The sequence below is a fragment of the Hylobates moloch genome, unplaced genomic scaffold, assembly GCF_009828535.3.
Source record: "Hylobates moloch isolate HMO894 unplaced genomic scaffold, HMol_V3 SCAFFOLD_13, whole genome shotgun sequence".
Classification (NCBI taxonomy): domain Eukaryota; kingdom Metazoa; phylum Chordata; class Mammalia; order Primates; family Hylobatidae; genus Hylobates; species Hylobates moloch.
The window spans coordinates 60,001,059-60,008,433 of NW_026652288.1; the positions used below are offsets into that span (position 1 = coordinate 60,001,059).

General features: G+C 38.5%; 1 pseudogene; it reads left to right on the top strand.

Moving 5' to 3' along the window:
* Positions 1 to 3,505: 3,505 nt before the first annotated feature.
* On the top strand, positions 3,506 to 4,146 carry LOC116480078 (LRP chaperone MESD-like; annotated as a pseudogene).
* Positions 4,147 to 7,375: the final 3,229 nt, after the last annotated feature.

Genomic DNA, 7,375 nt, shown 5'->3' on the forward strand with positions numbered 1-7,375 from the left:
AACACTTTTACACTGTTGGTGGGACTGTAAACTAGTTCAACCATTGTGGAAGTCAGTGTGGCGATTCCTCAGGGATCTAGAACTAGAAATACCATTTGAGCCAGCCATCCCATTACTGGGTATATACCCAAAGGACTATAAATCATGCTGCTATAAAGACACATGCACACATATGTCTATTGTGGCACTATTCACAATAGCAAAGACTTGGATCCAACCTAAATGTCCAACAATGATAGATTAGATTAAGAAAATGTAGCACATATACACCATGGAACAGTATGCAGCCATAAAAAATGATGAGTTCATGTCCTTTGTAGGGACATGGATGAAACTGGAAAACATCATTCTCAGTAAACTATCGCAAGGACAAAAAACCAAACACCGCATGTTCTCACTCATAGGTGGGAATTGAACAATGAGAACTCATGGACACAGGAAGGGGAACACCACACTCCGGGGACTGTTGTGGGGTGGCGGGAGGGGGAAGGGACAGCATTAGGAGATATACCTAATGCTATATGACGAGTTAATGGGTGCAGTAAAACAACTTGGCACATGGATACATATGTAAGAAACCTGCACATTGTGCACATTTACCCCAAAACCTAAAGTATAATAATAAAAAAATAAAAATAAAAAATAAAAAAAAACAAATACAGGCTTTGGACTTACTAGACAAAGACTTTAAATCAACTGTCACAAATAAGTTCAAATAGAAATTTTTTTAATAACCAAATTCTGGAACTGCAAAACAAACACTGAATTGAGAAAATATATTAGAAGTCTTCATCGGCAGATAAAAACACGAAGAAGAAAGAATCAAGAAACCTGAAGACAGGTTATTGGAAATTATCAAGCCTGGGTAGCAAAAGAAAAAAGAAGAAAGTGAATGGAGCCTAAGGGACTATGGGATACCATCAAGCCAACCAAAATATACATTGAGGGAATCTCAGGAGAATAGAAAGAAAGGGGTAGAGAGTTTATGTGAAGAAATAATGGCCAAAAGCTTCCCAAATTTGAGGAAATACATAGATATACAAATACAAGAAGCTGAACAAGCTCCAAGTAGAATAAGCCCAAAGAAAACAACACTGAGACACATTACAATCAAGCTATCAAAAGACAAAGACAGATTCTTGAAGGATGACTACCAGAAGCTGGGAAGGGAGGTAGGGAATTGGGGCAGAAGTGGGGATGGTTAATGGGTACAAAAAGTACTTAGAATGAATAAGACCTAGTATTTGATAGCACAATAGGGTGGCTATAGTCAATAATTGTACATTTAAAAATAACTAAAAGAGTATAATTTGACTGTAACACAAAGGATAAATGCTTGAAGTTACAGATTCCCCTTTTGCCCTGATGTGATTATCATACACTGTATACCTGTATCAAAATATCCCAAAATATCCCATATATCCCATATATATATTTTATATGTATATATACACACCTACTATGTACCCACAAACATTTTAAAAGAAAATTTTTAAAAGAGATTCTTGAAAGTAGCAAGAAAAAAGCAAATTGTCACATACAAGGGATCCTCAGTAAGATTATCAGATTTCTCAGCAGAAACCATGCAAGCCAAAAGGCAGTAGGATGATAAAGTGTTGAAAGAGAACAGAACTTCACCAATAATTCTATATCTGACAAAACTATTCTTCCAAAAATATGAGAGAAATTAAGAAATTTCCAGAAAAGCAAATAAAGAAATTTATTTCCACCAGACCTTCCCTACAAGAAATGCTACAGTGATTTATTCAAGTTTAAATAGAGGCATACTAGACAGTAATCAAAACTGCATAAAAATACAAAGTTCCTTGGTAAACACATGAACAAATACCAAAACCAGTATTATAATTTTGGTTTATAATTTCACTTTTTCTTCCTTTACAGGATATAAAAGCAAAACCATAAAAAATAAATCAATATTAATGCTACACAGTAGGTCTGGGCACAGTGGCTCACACCTGTAATCCCAGCACTGTGGGAAGCCAAGGCAGGTGGATCACTTGCATCCAGGAGTTTGAGACCAGCCTGGGCAATGTGGTGAAACCCTGTCTCTAAATACAATCATCATCATCATCATCATCATCATCATCATCCTCAGCTAGATGCAGAGGCTGAGGTGGGAGGATTGCTTGAGCCTGGGAGGTGGAGGTTGCACTGAGCCAAGATCTCGCCCCTCCACTCCAGCCTGGGCAGGAGAGAGAGACTCTATCTCAAAAAAAAAAAAAAAATAGTTGTACAATATATTAAAATGTAATGTGTTATGTTAATAACATAAAGGGGGCATAGCTCTAGAAGAGTAATATTTTTATATGAAACAAGTTGGTATCAGTTTAAAACATATTGTTATAATTTTACAATATTTTAGGAAATCCCCATGGTTACCAGAAAGAAAATATCTATAGAATATATGCAAAGGAAAATGAGAAGGTAATCAAAAACGTGTCACTACAAAAGTAATTAAACATAAAGGAAGGCAAAAAGGAAGGAATGAGGGACAAAAACTATAATACTCACAGAAAGCAAATAACAAAATACCAATAGTGAGTCTTGCCCTATCAGTAATAACTTTAAATGTAAATAGGTTAAACTTTCCAACCAAAAGACATAAATTGGCCAATTAAATTTTTTAAAACATGATGCTACTATATGCTGTCTACAAGAGACTCACTTTAGATCTAAGGACATGCTTCGGTTGAAAGTGAAAGATGGAAAAAGGTATACTATAAAAATAATAACTAAAGAAAGCAAGGATGGCTAAACTAATATGAGACAAAATAGGCTTTAAGTCAAAAACTGTTACAAGACACAAATGTTGATATTAGGTAATGATAAAAGGGTTGATTCATCTAGAAGATATAACAATTATAAACATATATAGCAAACTTCAGAGGTCTTAAATATATTAAGCAAACATTGACAGAATTAAAAAGGAGAAAAAGATCTATAATTATAGTAAGACACTTTAATACCCCAGCTTTTATTAATGATAGAACAGCTAGACAGCATATAAGACAGAATATAAGGACACAGAGGTCTTGAACAACATTAAAGACCAATTGGACCTATCAGACATACATAGAATATTTCATCCAACAAAGCAAAAAAACCACATTTTTTCTCAAGTATATTTGGAACATTATCCAGAAAAAACTACATGTTAGGGCATGAAATAATTTAAAAAGACTGAAATCATACAAGTTATCTCTTCCAACCACTATGGAATGAAACTAGAAATCAATAGCAGAAAAAAAAACGGGAAAATTTACAAATATGTAGAAACTAAACAATACTTTCTTATACAACCATTGGGTCAAAAAATAAAGGAGAAATTAGAAAATATCCTGAGACAAATGAAAATGAAAACATACCAAAATCTGCGGGATGCAGCAAAAGCAGTGTTAATAGGGAAATTTGTAGATGCAAACAAACATATATACTCAAAATGAAGAAAGAGAAAATGGCAACCTTCAGCTAGGTGTGCATGGAAATGGTCCTGATTCATGCCTCTTGCCTGCTGCTGCAGCAGCAGCTACCTGGGGTTTGTGCAGCCAAGGGCCCAGCCAGAACACCCAGTAAGGTTCTCTCACTTCCTCAGAAGAAGGAAGATATTCATGATTACAATGATATAGATATGGCATGTCTTCTGGTAGAGTGGGAGAAGGATGATGACATAAAAAAAGATCTTCCAGAGCACAAGAGACCCTCAATACCTGTCAACTTCTTATATATCGACCTGGGCAAGCCTGAAAGCACATTGAAAATGATGAAAAAAGGGAAGATTCTTATATGTTTGTCACTGTATCAGGAAGTCCCACTGAGAAAGAGAGGAAATCATGAGCCTCTGTCAGGGCAGTCTTTTCAATGCTAATGAAATGTCCAGAGGTTCATTGTGGGATCAGACCATACTATCTTCATGCTTCATGATGGAAAATATGCCTGGGAGATCAAGAACTCTTTTGTCAGTCAAGACAAGTGTGCTGATGCAACTCTGGAGGGACAGGTGTTCCCTGGCAAAGGAGAAGGAAGCAAAGAGAAAAATAAGGACAACATTGAAAGGAAAAAGAAAAGAGATCCAAAATCTCGGGCTTTCAATGAAGACAAGCTGGAAATAGCAGAGAAGACCTGTAACAGGGCAGCCACAGTGGTCTGCAGAAAAGTAGATGGACACACAGAGCTCCTAGCTGGGCTCATGTGGTTGGGACTAGTGCAGGAAACTGCACACAGGATGACATTCTAGTTTCTTCTAGAAAGAGTCTGCCACATGACAAGTTTTGTGGTCAGTGTAAGAATTATTGTTTAAAAGGCTTCAAATAGACCCATTGAAAAAAGTGGCATGCCACTGTAAACTCTATGAGACAGCTGAAAAACTGAGTTCTCAAAGTGTGAGAGGGGATAAGTCTGCCTCCAAACACACATCCCCACTGGGGAACCAGAAAATCCAGATCAACGGAAAAGGATTTAACCTACCTAGGGCTGAAATAGATTTAAGGAACCCAGTGAAATATAAAGGTACAAGAAGCAGTGGGAAGAGCTCTATAGGCACTCCCAGACCCCAGCTTGAGCCCAAGGAAGCCATCCCTGACTTTACATCACAGGGATCCTCGGGGAAGGTAGCCAGCAAAATTAGGGAGCGGCTACACGGTGAAAGAAGCTTCTAGCTGGACTTCATAATAATTTCAACTGAGCACTAATTTTCCTAAGCAGAATCCAGGGGATGAATCAAGTGCAGGTACAAGCACAGAAGCTGCAGCTGATGGTGCAGGCAGGCAGGGAGGGTCATGGTCTGAATGGCCTGCTTGCTTTCTCAGTTGAGAGGCTTGTAGCCTGGGGCAAGATCTCAGCCCTATCCACCAGCTGCCTGGATATAAACTCAGCACTGTTGGCAGGGCATGGTGGGAGTAAGACTGGCCTTGCTGGCTGTGTGGGAGCTGGGTCAGGCCTGTCCCTGCCGGCTTTCCCTCACTTCCCTGGCAACCTGCATGATGGAGGAAAGGCAGCTGTAATCCCCCTTGGAACATAACTCCATTGGCCTGAGAACTACCCTTCCATCCCACACAATGACTGCAGCAACCCCCGCCCAAGGAGAGTCTGAGCTCAGAATCACCTAACCCTGCCTCCACCTGATGGTTTTTCTCTACCTGCCCTGGTAGCCAAAGACAAAAGACAAACTCTTGGGAGCTCTGTGGCCCCTCCCATTGCCTGACAAACCTGAATACTTATCCTGGACAACTTAGGGCAAACTTATATCCACCTTCTACTACTGCAGCAGGTACTCTCTTGAAAGCACCACCTCCTGACTGGAGGCCAACCAACTCAAGCCATTACAGCAACTCGTAACAGAATAACGATGCTCCAAAGAAGGAGAAAACAACAGCTAATTCCACTGCCTGCAACATCTTGGCTAACCAGAGGACCTGAGTCTGTCCATGTAATTATGTCACTGCCAGCATAACCAGCATGTAAGAAAACCAGTGCACAAAACAAAACTACAAACAAGGACTCACATAACCCACTTCACACTTCACTCCCCTGCCACATCCACCAGAACAGGTGCTAGTATCCATGGCTGAGAGACCTGAAGACAGATCACATCACAAGATTCTCTGCAGACATGCCCCAGCCCCAACCCAGAGCCCAGTAGCCCCACTGGGTTGCTAGACTCAGAAGAGCAATAACAATCACTGCAGTCTGGCTCTCAGGAAGCCCATCCCTAGGGGAAGGCAGAGAGCACCACATCAAGGGATCACCCCATGGGACAAAAGAATCTGAACAGCAGCCCTTGAGTTCTAGATATTTCCACTGAAACAGTCTACCCAAATGACAAGGAACCATAAAAGTAATTCTGGTAGTATGACAAAACAAGTTTCTAGAACACCCCCAAAAGATCACACTAGTTCTCCAGCAATGAATCCAAACCAAGAATAAATCTTAATTGCCAGATAAAGAATTCAAAAGGTTGATTACTAAGCTACTCAAGGAGGTACCAGAGAATTGTGAAAACCAACTTAAACAATTTTTTTTAAAGAAATACAGGATATGAATAAAACAGTCTCCAGAGAAATAGATGTCATAAAGAAAAAACAATCACAATTTCTGGAAATGAAAGACACACAGAGAAATACAAAATACACTGGAAAATTTCAACAATAGACTAGAACAAGTGGAAGAAAGAACTCCAGAACTTGAAGACAAGGCTTTTGAATTGACCCAATCTGACAAAAAGAAAGAAAAAAAATTTTTTTAATGAACAAAGCCTCCAAGAAATTTGGGATTATGTTAAACAACTAAACATAAGATTAATTGCTGTTTGTGAGGAAGAAGAGAAATCTAAAAGTTTGGAAAAATTATTTAAGGTAATAATCGAGGAAAACTTCTCTGGCCTTGCTACAGATCTAGACATCTAAATACAAGAGGTTCAATGAACACCCGGGAAATTCATTGTGAAAAGATCATCACCTAGGCACATAGTCATCAGATTACCTAAAGTCAATAAAAAGGAAAGGATCTTAAGAGCTGCGAGGCAAAAGCAACCAGGTAACATATACAGGAAAACCTATCAGATAAACAGCAGATTTCTCAGCAGAAACCCTACAACTTCAAAGAGTCCTACCTTTAGCCTCTTTAAACAAAATAATTATCAGCCTAAAATTTTATATCCAGCAAAACTAAGCTTCATCAATGAAGGGGAGATAAAGTCTTTTTCAGACAAACAAATGCTGAGAGAATTCACTGCTACCAAGTGAGCACTACAAGAAATGCTAAAAGGAGATATAAATCTTGAAACAAAACCTTGAAATACACCAATATACAACCTCTTTAAAGCATAAATCTCACAGAGCCTATAAAACAATAACACAATAAAAAAAAAACACCAGGTTTTCAGGCAACAATTGGCATGATGTAAATGGCTTAAATGCTCCACTTAAAAATTACAGAATGGCAGAATGGGTAAAAATCCACCAACCAAGTATCTGCTGTCTTCAATAGACTCACCTAACATGTAAGGACTCAAATAAACTTAAAGTAAAGGGGTGGAAAAAGATATTCCATGCAAATGGAAACCAAAACTATGCAGGAGTCGTTATTCTTATATCTCAAAACAAATCTCAATAAATTTATGGAGGAAGATCTACCAAGCAAATGGAAAACAAAAAAAGGCAGGGGTTGCAATCCTAGTCTCTGATAAAATAGACTTTAAACCAACAAGATCAAAAGAGACAAAGAAGGCCATTACATAATGGTAAAGGGATCAATTCAACAAGAAGAGATAACTATCCTAAACATATATGCACCCAATACAGGAGCACCCAGATTCATAAAGCAAGTCCTGAGTGACCTACAAAGAGACTTAAACTCC